Raw genomic sequence first — 12,281 nt, 5'->3', positions numbered from 1 at the left:
CCAGGAGTGAGAGGGGACCCACAAAGTGGGGAGACATTGATGCTGGGTTGAAAATGGGTCTGTGTTGCTTTGCTTTCCTGTCATTAAGTTTTGGCCACGCACACCCATGCAGACATCCTGACTGGGGGCCAGGTTCCCTGTGCCAGGGACAGGGGACTGCCAAATGCCAGCTCCATGGCTGTCCCGTGTAGTTTGCTGGCACTGTGAGGGTTCTGTGGCCAAAAGTTCAGCCTCAAGCTCTGTTTGGAAGGGAGGAGAGCTGGAGAGGTGGGAGAAATAGGTGGAGAGACAAACAGGGCTGCAGGCTCTGTGGGCTGCAGGACTCTGCTGCTTCCCCTGCAGGGTTTGGGTTGGGTGTGATGAGACCCCAGCCCCTTTCCTGTGGGGACAGGCTGTGCCATAATGCCTGTCCCCAGTCAGGGTACCTGAGGGGATGACCCCAGCCACAGACCTGCTCTGTTCTCAGGACCATTGAGGTCTTTAATCAGTGTCCATTCACCCCACAGGGCACAGTCACAGAGCAGTCACCCCAGGGAGCTTCCATGGGGTCAATCCCAAAACTGATGTGAGTGGCACCAGTACCCAGATAACTTCACACCCCTCAGCCTCTGCTCAAATGCTGTCAGGAAACGGGGTTCTTTGGGTCTGTATCCCTTCCTCACACCTCTCGTGGCCCCTCTGGTCCCTGCCAGGCCCAGCTCGAACTCTGGACCTTCCCCGAGTCTTTTATTGACTCTGGAGCAAGTGTCAACACAGCAATAGCGTCAGGATGGTGATTCTGGATGTGCCCAGCAGGCAAAGGGAGGGGACCCAGCCCGGGGTGACCCCACAGTGACGTGGGGCTGCTCAGTGGGGTCAGGGCAAACTGTGCCTCTGGCTTTGGCCAAGCTGGAAATAGTGGAGTTGTAACCCAGCTTCACCCCACCAAAAAAAAAAAAAAACAAAAACCACCAGAGAGGAGAGCAGCAGTCCCTCTGGGACTCGGGGTCTGGAGGTCTGGGTTGTGAAATCTTCCACTGGACTGCGGGGGATGCTTCCAGAGCTGCTTGTGCAACTTCCCGGTGTGGCAGCGAAGGAAAGACCACTGCAAAACATCCGAATCATCTGGGCTGTGGTTAAATCAGGAGAATGTGCTTTTCCCGGGTGGAGCAACCCCCTGGCTCCCACGGAGGGTGGCAGTGGCTGGGTGCCAGCCTCCATCGTGGGGTCCCTTTGGCCACCACGGGGCCCTGGTCTGGGCAGTGACCTTGGGGGGACCTGGCAGTCCCACAGCAGCACCATGTGCACCCAGGAGTGGCCACAGACAGGGCACCTGGGCCTGGGTCCTGGCCCTGGGTCTTGGCTCAGCCCAGAGTTAGTGTCCAAAACTAACCTCAGCACCCTGACCCCAGCCCATGACCCTAAACGTGACTCCACAGTGACCCAAACCCTGCTCCCACTGTCACCCCAACTCTGACCCCACCATGACCCCAAAGCTCCCCCCCGTACTCGACCCCGAATTACTATGACTATTGACCCCAACCCTGCCTCTCCTGCTGACCCAAGCCTGCCCCCCACACTGACGCGCTGCTTGCCCCCACTGTGCCCTCTGGACCCTGTTGTTCTGCACCCTGACCCCACCTTTGGCCACCCCACGCCCCAATTCTGACCGACCCCTGAACCCCGCTTCACCCCGGCCCCTCCCGGGCGCTCCTGTCCCTTTAAGACCCCCCTCCTGGGGCTGTACCATGTGCCGCCGCAGAGGGGGGATCTCCACCGGCAGCGGCGCTCTCCGCCTGTTGGCGGGCGGCGAGGGCGGAGCGTGTTCCCCCGCGGGTGTGCCCGGGTGGTGCGGGCCGCGGTACGTGCCGGCCGCGCCGGGGCCGCGGGAGCCGCCAGCGCCAGACGGGCCGGGCCGGCGGTGGGTGAGGGGACTCGGGGCACCGGGGGCATGTGGCTGGGGGGTACCGGCACCGGGGAGCCTCTGCGGCTGAGGGGGCTGAGCTCCGCTGCCGGGATCCTCTGTGCTGGGGAGGGGCGGTCCGGCATTCCCTGGTGGGGTTGGCGTGGGATGGGGGCTCTTATTGTGTTGGGGGGACTGGGGGGACTGGCTGCCTGTTACTGGGATGACTGGGGTCCCCTGTATGGGGGTGCTGCTGTGAGTGGTCCCGCCGTTATTGGCGGGAAGGTGGATGTGAATGGACCTCCTTTTGGGGAGGGACTGGGATGAGCAGAGCCCCCTGTTCACTGGGCGGTCTGGTGTGAGTGAGCATCCCGTTACTGGGGGTTATTGAGATGTTTAGAGATCCTTTTATTGGAGGGATCGAGGAGGACTGGGCTGATCCCTGTTATCTGGGGAGTGTGCTGCGATTGTCCCCGTGTTAACTGGGGGGCACCGGGATGACCAGAACTCCCTGTTATATATCGGGAGTCTGATGTGACTGGTCCCCTGTTATCTGCTAGGAATTCGATGACCAGAGCCTGTCTCTTTTGGGAACGCCTGATGCTGCTGAGCATCAGGGGAGACTGGTGTGACCAATGTGTGGGGGGCTCATGAGTGCCCCTGTTATTTGGGGGTACCCCTATCACACCTGGAGGACTATAAGGTGGGAGACTGACCAGCCCCCTGGCAGGGTGATGCCTGCCCTGCCTTGCCTCCACTGCACTGAAAGGTTGCTCAGGCTTATCCCATCCCAGGCTGTAGCTGGTTAAAAGCCTTTAACGAGCTTAATTTTCTGGCACTTCCCTGCAGAACGTTATTCCCAGCGTTTAGTTGGCACCTTTGCTGCAGGCTGGGCTGTTTCACTGTTGCTCCATCTATTTCACTTTATAAACTGCTGGGGTGTGGGAAGGCTGTTTGCTCCTGTCTTTTCCCTGATGGAGTTTCTTGGAAGAGTGAAATTACTCACCTAGGGAGTGTGCTTGTCAAAGGAAATAATGGGAACCCCCTCGTTTTGGGAATATTGAGGCTGGAGGGGGTGAAGGTACCTGGATGATGGTGTTGGGAGTTAGTCATCAGCGTGGAATTGGTTCTTGGGGAGTTGTCTTAATTGCAGGAGTAAATACTGCTGGTACAGCTTGGAGTGTGCTTTGTTCTGCCAGTGCTTAGACCTTGGGTTAGCTTTTGGAGTGTGAAAGGAAATGGGAATGCTTCGTGGAATGTGTACAGAGAAGAGAGTTCACTGAGGCTCTCTGATGTAAGTCTGGAAAAGTGAAATGGGTTTGTGCTTTTATAGCTGTTTTTAAAAAGTAGAAACATATATCTGGCTGAGAAGCTGGAAAAGTGCAAGTAAGAAAGAGTGAGGTCTGTTTCTGAGTTGTGGAAGTGAATCAGTGATAGCGTTGGTGGGGGACATCCCTTCCACAACAGAACTCTACATTTTGTGTGGGCTGTCATGAGGAGCTGTGGGGTTTCATAAATTTTTTTTTTTGCTTAGCGGGGTGCAGTGATGCACACATCCCTTTTGCTAGATAGAAGGGAATGGGCTTTCTTCCAATATTTCTGTAATTCTCTGAGAAATCCCGAGGAGCAGTTGCACACACACAAAGCAGCTCGCTGATTAATCTGCTGTGAATGAGGAAATCGGTGTTTTGTCTGGGAGGGCTGCTGAGCCAGACCCTTCCTGGAAAACCCAGCATTGTCTCAGTACAGGTTTTTCTTGGGCTGGTTGACAGCACTGAAGCAGGGTGTGCATGGCACGGAGTGTGTGTCTTAGTTTTGCACGTGGATGTGATGGTTCATGAGAACTGTATCTGCAAAACACGGAGCAGGGAAGTTACAGAGCCACGGGAAGAAACTCCAGTTGAATGCTTTCTTTTAATCTTCAAGTGTGATAACCTTGGAGAATGAGATGTGGAATGGGCAGGAAGGAGGGTGTAGTGTCACATATCTGGCTTAACCCCCTGTTAATTAGTCCTGCTCTAATTGTGTCTCTCTTGCTTGTCATCACTTCACAGTTGCCTCCTGTTCAGTCAGGAATTTCTGGGTTTGTGCCTTCTGCAACTTCTATTTTGTTTCTTGCAGAGCAGCTGGAGGAGCTGGACAGAGCCATACAACCAAAACCCCTTGAACTCTCTCAAAGGAGACCTTCCCTGCTGCTCACCAGCTCCAGCTCCGTGCTGGAGCTCACAGGCCCCACCAGCTCTTGTTTGCAGACCCATAGGTGCAAGGTAACCCCTTTCTTTTGAGTGTCACGGGTTGTGGTGCATCTCTGGCTGCAGTTGGGTTTGGGGAAGGTGGTTGACAGCGGGTGCTGGGAGCGGTGGTTTCTTTACCTGCAGCAAAAGCATTTGGTCTTTGCCTGTTGTGATGCAGCAGTTTGTGATTGCTCACTTCTGAAGGACTGGAGAAAAGGCTTCCCTCCTCAGATCTGTGCCTCTGCCATCTCCTCCCCTGGTATAAAAGAAAACCACCTGCAGTTACCTCTGCGGCCGCTGAACTTTGTTCTGTTTCATGATGTCAACTCTCCTGCCTCTAAAAGCACAATTCGTAGAACTTGCATAATTTGCTTTCCCAATGTGATCATTTGATCCCAGTGATGAGATTGCTTTGTACATGCTGTTGTGGAGAGTGAGTCACCAGCCATGCAGTGACAGGTGCACCTCTGCCAGGATTGCTTTTTTATAGGCTTCGAAATTTCATAGGTCAGAACAAATAATTACAGGCTGCTTGTTATCTTTTGCTGTTTATCTGCGAGTGAACATTCAAAATTAATTGCATGCTGCTATCACCCGTGGAATCCAGAGAGACCAGGAGCCATCTCTGGTGGCTTCTGGAGGGCCACAAGTCCAAAGAGTGGCTGAGTTTGATCCAGGGTGGCAGATTATTGTAGTATTTTTGCTTAGTAATCAGCCACATCCATGCCTCCAGTCACTCCTTTGCAAGGAACAGAGGTTTATGATTTAATAATAAATTTTAAAATAAATTTATTTTAAATTTTAAAATAAATTTAAAATAAATTTATTTAAATTTTTAAAATAAAATTATTTATTTGCCTTCCTTTCTTGCTGTGTGGAGTAGGGGATGGTGAGGTTTGGAGTTAGACATGGGGTTGGATTTTTCTCGTGGGTAAGATCTGGCTCAGGCAATGCATGGGAAGTTTGCTGGGAAGGTTTAGCAACCAGCTTGGGGAGTTGGTAGTGCTGGCAAGTACACTGGATCTCACTGCGTGGTTGTTTGTGAAACACATCAATTGACTCTCTTTCACGGGTCATTGCTGCATCTCCTCTCTAACTCCAAGCTTTGGAGGAGCAGGTTGATAAAATGCCTGCAAGGATTGTGCAAGTCCTGGTTGTGTAACAGGACTCAGTGCATAACTGCTGGAGCTAAGAGGAGTAGCTCCTGTTACAAAGGAACAAAAAACGCCAGTGTCAAGTGTCTTCTCTTTGTGTCGATTGTTCTGGGGAGTTGGAGAGCTGTGTTTTTTGCAGCTTGGGACCAGCCTTTCAGCCTGTGACCCCTGAGCTGGCTGATGTCTTGTGGCCTGTGTCATGTTTTGGGATTGGAATTGATGTTCTGAGGTCTGCTGTGGCTATGTGTGCTGGCAAGGGGCTGGGCTGGGCAATCATATTTCCCAAATAATTTCAAAAAGGTGAAGTCCAGGTCAGATTGCTGACCCATGGCAGGCAGGGAGGTTTTGTAGGGTGATTTCAGACCCTCCTGATAGGGCAGCCAGAGCAGGACAGCTCTGCTCCTGAGTTTCCAAGAGATGCAGGGATCCTGCAGTGCCACCTCCATCCCCTACAGCAATATAAGAGATGGGCTTGTAATATCTGAAAAGCTCTTGCATTCTCAGGGGAAACTGGGCTTATAAATATAAAATGTCCTGGCTCCTTACAGGCAGTGCTGGGTTCTCTTGAAATAAATAAACAAATCCCCAAAACACACTGTTCCCATCAAAAGTCTTAACAATTCTGAAAACTTTGCAAGATCTGTTTAACCCTGTCCTCTGGTGCTCTTTCAGCTGTTGGTTTCAAAGAAAACCTCTCAAAAGTGACCACCATTGGAGGGTTTTGCTGTTCAAACTTTTCCTGGTGGAAGAGGTCAAAGTCCCTGGCTACTGACCCCATCCATAGGGCCCCTTTCCCGGTGTTGCCTGAAGGCAAAGTCACAGCCTGTCACACCAACCCTCCACAAACTCAGGCACAGGGTGCAGAAACCTGTGGGGAGGAGAGGAACTTCCAGCTGTGGCTGTGGCAGTACAGGGTACAGCACTCACAGAAGAGGCTGCTGAAAAAACATCGTTTTCCCTGTTGATCTCAGAAAAACATCTTCAGCAGGACCTGAACTATGCAGAGTCCATGCCTGGATGGGTTACTGCTGAGGCTTTGCAGCTCTCTGGGCATTTGTTTGTTTGGGAGGTGCCCATGGAGTTGGCAATAGGGTGGTTTAAAACTCCTACAGACTTGTCCCTCCTCCTGAATATTGGTGCTGGTGAGACTCCTGTTCCTTTTCCAAGCAATTCCTGAAGTGTGGTGCTCTGGATTTGTCCCTCACTGGGAGGGGAGGCTGGAGAGCAGTGGTGGTTCACAGGGGGTCAGTTACCTGCCATTCTCCAATTTTGTTTATTCTGTAACCCTGAACTCCTGTTTTTCTGTGCTGGCTCACGTTAATCTGTAAAGGAAGCTGTCCAAGTGCCTAAGCTGGGGAGATCCCCCATGTTTAAAGGCTCAGAGACAGGCTTTTATCTGGTGAAAGGGAGTGTGCAAGTTCAGTAATTCTAGCTTGCTTTGGGGCAGCTCGACAAGTTTGAATTCATTTTAGTGTTGGATAATGCCTTAAATCCTTTGGCTCAGTGCACTGGGCTGACTGCACAGCCCCACCTGAGCATACCTATGGCATAGATTTCCTTTCTGCCTCAGCAAAACAGTTCTTGTTCTCTTCCTTGCCTTTGCAGCTGCTCTGCTGTCCTTGAATAAGACCCAGGGGCCAGAAAACGTGCAAGTGTGACACAGTGGAAGCTCAAATATGCAGTATTTCAAGATCCAGATTGACTGATGCACGCTCTGTGTCTGTCCTGTGCTTAAAATAGAAGTTTTGCTGATGTCTGAGCCAGTGTGTCAGGGTCTGGGTAGAAGCAACCTTTCACCATGAGAGCAACTTTTGTTCCACAGAAAAACCCCAACAGCTTTTGTGTTCCTTTCCCTGCTTGAAGTGCTGCTGCAGCCAACTCCTCAGTTTGGATCGGGATTTCTGAGCTGGTAGAAGCGTGCAGAAGCACTTCCCTGGTTTTGTGTGAGGCTTTGCTACTTTCTATCCTTCTTCATTGAGATGGTTACTGGGAAGCTGAGGGGAAAAATGTGGGAAGAAAGTGATTGGGAAGCTCTAAGTGTAGCAATCCTTCACACCAGGAGGTGTGGTCCAGCGGAGGCTGAAGGGGAAAGGGAAGCTGTGAGGTTTCTCACTGTGCCTTCCTTCCCTACCAGCCCAGGGAATCACCTGTGTGATAATTCCCACCCAAAGCAGGGAGCCTGTGCAGAGCAGGCCAGACAGGACCACTTGTCTGGCCAGATCAGCATCCTCTTGTTGATGGGAAGTGCAAAATCTGTGTGTGGCAGAGCTGTGGAGAAAAGGCTGATCCAAGGCAATTGTTAAATAACCTGGATCTGAGCGCCTGCTTCCGTGAACTGCTTTTGTTTTGGAACGGCCAATTTTTCCTGCCAGGTCTTCTTTTACTAAAAGGAAAGTAAAAAGAGCTTATTTGAGGCTGGCACAGGCTGATGTAAACAGAATTTCTTAGTCTAATTGGTTGCGTTTCTAAGAGGAATAAGGGAAGGTCTGGTTTTGCCCCGAGGGTCTCCTGGCCCAATATCACACACTAACATGCAGGAAGCCTTGGCTCAGAGGAGACCAGATACAGGAGCTTGGACAGGAATGTCACCTCCACCGCAGCCCTGCTCTCTCTGCTGCTGCTGCCTCTCCTCCTTCCTCCTGGGCTTGTGTCTGTGGGGCTCCTCTCCCTGACAGCCATCAGGAGCCTGCCTGAGGGCATTAGTGGGTGAAAGAAGAAAGCCCTTGGCTGGTCACAAGACTGCATTCCTGTTTGTGAGCCAGTCTCTTCCTTCTCCTGCACTGTGAGAGGTTTGTCCTGTGGTTTTCTTTTCCCCTCCCAGATGTTTCAGTTGTTTAATTTCTATTTACAGTCTTCCTGTTTTGCCAGTGTATCTAAAGCTCAGGCTGCAGTTCAGTGGTGTAGAAAGAACTGGAGTTTTCACTTGGTTTGGTTGCATATAGTTTATGTGTCTGTTCTGAGGTTCAATTTTGGGGCTGTGCCATGATGCTGGTGGGAAAAAAATGATCTCTGATTTAAAACTGGGCTTTTTAAAGGCTTCTTTTCAAGGCTGATCATGTCCCTAATCTCTGTTGTGCCACAAGACAAAGGGCAATCCTTGGGGGAGACAAAGTGGGAAGGGAAGTCTGGTTTACACACACCTGTCCCTGTCTTGGGAATTCAGGATGGTCCCTCCTGGTCAGGAGGGGACTGGCAGATCTGGTGGCAATGGTGACATCCCCAGCCACGCAGAGCTCCCAACACTGGAAATCGTGACAGCTGCACTTCCTCTCTGCTCCTGTGCTGAGTCAGGGACATGAGGGTCATTGTCACGTGGCTGCAGCGAGCACGAGTGCTCTCTCTGCCAGCAGTGCCCCCTTGTCCCCTGCCCTGTGTGGCTGTGCATGGCTTTCACAGGGGCTCTGAGCTGGAGAAGGTCGGTCTGAAGGAGCTTTTTGAGTGTGTGTTGCTGTTACATCTGCTGTTAGACTTGCATGGAGTCCTGTTTATGAGAATCTGGGAAGCAGTCCTTTGGTAAGTGTTGCTGGATGTGTTGGGTGGGTGGTGGAGAGGGAATGGGTGCTCCAGAGCTTGATGATGGTGAGATAAACAAGAGGATCTCATTGAGCAGGGGTGGCTTGGCTCCAAACCACTACCTGCTGTCCCTGCTGGTGTTCAGCTGAGACAGGACCTTGCTGTGGGCTGGGAAGGCTTCTCTGCCTGCTCCCTGCTGAGCTCCCTTTGAATGGAGCCTGGCACTGGTGCCAGTGTCGGGCAGAGGGTGACTGGTGGCATTGCACGTTTGTCACGCAATTCATCTCCGACTCTGTCACTGCCGATTTCCTCTCTGCCCACGTTGCAGAACAGAAGTTCCACCTGCTGCTCCTGTGCTTATCTGCAGGTGTCCAAAGGGTGCTGCTGCTTGGGAAAACTCTGGGTGTTTTGATGGCTCAGGGGTGCAGCCCTTGTGCCAGCCGCGCCAGGGCAGGCGGCGTCTGCAGGGTGTGTGTGTGGGGATTGTGGAGATCCCTCTCTAGTGTGTTGGGCTGGAATCAGGGGCTCCTTGGTGCTACAGCTGGTGCTGGGGATCGATTATCAGAGGTGGGAGCAATGAGCAGCCCTGGGCTGTGCTTGCTCAGCAGTTTTCCTTCTCCTTCCCCTCTCGGCGAGGCTGACGCTGCAGGTCAGGGTGTGCTGATGGTGGCACAGGGCAGAGTCAAGCACAGAGCTTGGTCATTTATTTCTGGGGCAAGAGTCACAGGCTGCAGTCCTGGTCTGGGACTGGGAAGTCCAACTGAGGTACTTGAAACCCATCACATATATTACATTAAAAAAAAAAAAAAAGGCTACTTCAGTATCAAAAGAGACAACTTCCTGCCCATATTGCCAATTCAGCTTCAGAGCCAAGGCTTTTGGTTACTAGGAGATACCACAATGTGACTTCCAGAAGGGGAAACCTCCCAGCCACGTTTTGTGATTGTGGTGCTGTGTCCCAGGGTGCTTTTGGGGGCATCCTGATGCACCATCTCCTGATGCAGGGAAGGAGAACAAATCTCTTCAGGTTGTTGACCACTTGGCCTTCATCACTCCTGTCTTGTTTGTTGTAATGCTGTTTATATGTGTATATATATTTAAGTGTTTTTAATCTGTGACCTTATAGCACCTGTAGTCTGTATGGAAATCATGGGGAATTTGAGGATGCCTGGCACTAAGAGTGCTTCCAGACCTTTTTTTTTTTTTTTCAAGGTGTGCATGAGAATAAGGAATACATTTCATTTAATATGAGGATGAGGTACATCTGTCTGCTAGCACAGAGCTGTGCAGAGAAGGTCCCTGATGATTTGAATTATTGTGAGCTGCCATGTATCAAGCAAATTCTCACATTCAGGGGCTGGAAAGCTGTGCTAAAACACAGCATTAGTTGATTGCAATCTTTCAAAATGTTGTGATTTTACTGTGTGATGTAGATGCTCACATCTTGCTGAGACTGATGGCTTTGCTGTGTGCACAAACAGGGATTCAGGAACTGGAGCCACCATTAAAAAAAAGCCCCAGGGATATGGATATCTTGTCTTACCTTGATTGAAGATACAATAAACACTGTGGATAAAATGACCACCCTTGAAACTGTTGTCAGGGAAAGTTTTACTTCTGCATCATAAATTTCCTTTTCCTTTTAAAAACCTAGTTTGATTCTCCCAAGGCCCTTCCAGAGACAACAGGATTCCCAGGATAGCTAAATTTCAAGTAAGGGTCAGATTTCTTTTCACTGGAAGTTGATAAAGGACATGTATTTGAAAATGAGTTGCTGTGAACTTCTAGAAAATAGTTGTTACAGCCACCTAGGTGAAACAGATAAATTGAGGAATAATCTTCCTGTGCTGAGTGAATTGAGTTCAATAGTTCCTGAGTTATGGCAACCCTTAAAAAAAGAGAAATAAAGCCTAATTTCACATCCTTTGCCTTTCTCTTGCTATATCTGAGCAAACCTTTTCCTGAGGGTAGGAGTGGTAAAGGGAAAATAAAAAGAAGAATCTGTAGCTGGGATATAAAGCTTGACCAACCAAATGTCCAGGACCAGAGAGTGCCCAGCATCCAAATTGAACAGCTCTTGTGCCTTGATCCATCACTAGGCCATGACCATGTTTCCTCCCAGGGTTAGAGGTCAGTGTGGAAACTTTGTGCTGTGGAGATTATGAATGAAGAGAGGAGAGCAAACTAGGCTCTGCTCCATGAACCTCCTGGAATGTTCCCTTCCCTGGCTGTGGGCAGTGAGTGAGTGGGTGGCCTGGCTGCAGCTGCAGGGTTCCCCTTTGAAGCCCTGGAGAGCTGCAGCGTGGTCAAGGCAAGGAGATAGCACAGCTTCCACCCCCACCCACATCCACGCAGGCAGCATTCCTGGGAGCTGCCTCTCTCCAAGGCAGCACTGCTTGGGAGAGCAGACCACCTCTGGGGGGTTGAGAAAGCCAAACCCCACTGCTCTCGGGGCTGAAGCTCTGCTGCTTTGAGCACAGTGATGAATTTTGGCTGGTGACAAAGCCCTCACCTGGCTGAGGAGAGCACAGGCTCATTCTTGCCCTCCTTCTTTGCTCACACAGGGCAGCTGATGAATATCCATGTCTGAGCTCTCTGGAGCTGGGAATTGCTGTGGGCTGGATGCTGCTCACCACAGGCGTGTCTGGTTTGGAACTCTCCTCCATGTGCTCTTGGTGGCAAGGGAGGCTGCTGTCCCCTGTGCAAGGAGCCTTTCCCAGGGCTCAGCTGCTGCTGGGTTTGGTGCTCAGAAGGGAAAGAGCTGCAGCTCCTTGCCCAAACCAGCTCAGCGTGGTCTCCATCAGCCTTGTTTTTATTCATGGCTTCCTCTGAGCAAAGGCTTGTCATTGCTTTATGTGCCTTGGGATTTTCAGGGAAAGTGAGTGAAAGACAGACTGTTCTGAGGATAATGACACTGACATGGCCATCACTGCCCTGTGTGAGGGGAATTGTCCACCCTTGTGTAATTTGGGCAAATGAAACTGCTGCTGAAAAAACCAACCCACCTTGCAGAGTTGGAGATATTTGCTCCTGCCTGTGTCTGGGCACCGATTCCTCCATCTCTTTGCAGAGTGCACAGGCAGCAGTTGAGGCTCCCTAGGAACCATGGACCACTGGCCCTCAGGGCTTCTTTGCCCTGAGATGTAATGAGCAATTCAAGTGATGAGTGAGATGGCAAGAACCAAAACCCCAAAACTCTGGGAAATGAAGGGTTGCCTGGCAGGTTTTGGTTGAGATTGGCTGAAATTCTTATAGGTTGGATGGCAGAGGGGAACAGAAGAAGAGCTTGTAATTAAAATTTCTGAACTTTCATCAGCAATAAAAGCAAGATACCAGCAACATTTTTTCCCCGACAGCATTCCCCTGGTGCTGGTTGCCAGGCAAACTCCTTAGTGATTTGCTGGAACCACATGAGGAGGAGAGGGATCCTCCTGGGACCTGTGCCTTTTTGGCAACTAAGGCCCAGTTGTGGAGGCTTTAACTAACAGTTTAGTCTAC

General features: G+C 51.0%; 1 protein-coding gene across 3 annotated transcripts in view; it reads left to right on the top strand.

The window, feature by feature from the left end:
* Window positions 1-1,877: 1,877 nt before the first annotated feature.
* Window positions 1,878-12,281, top strand: part of POR (cytochrome p450 oxidoreductase) — a 28,215-nt gene continuing 17,811 nt past the window's right edge. Inside the window, exons 1-2 of one of the 3 annotated variants that reach the window (XM_066333232.1) lie at window positions 1,878-1,900; window positions 4,009-4,149. The gene's annotated coding sequence lies outside the window, so the exon portion shown is untranslated. Of the gene's footprint in view, window positions 1,901-4,003; window positions 4,150-8,644; window positions 8,784-12,281 lie in introns of those variants that run through there. The other 2 variants (XM_066333231.1, XM_066333233.1) reach the window with 2 other exon arrangements.

This window comes from Sylvia atricapilla, chromosome 20 (genome assembly GCF_009819655.1).
Source record: "Sylvia atricapilla isolate bSylAtr1 chromosome 20, bSylAtr1.pri, whole genome shotgun sequence".
NCBI classification, from domain to species: domain Eukaryota; kingdom Metazoa; phylum Chordata; class Aves; order Passeriformes; family Sylviidae; genus Sylvia; species Sylvia atricapilla.
Note: the sequence above shows the minus strand (reverse complement) of the source record. Positions and strands in the feature narration are given on the sequence as shown.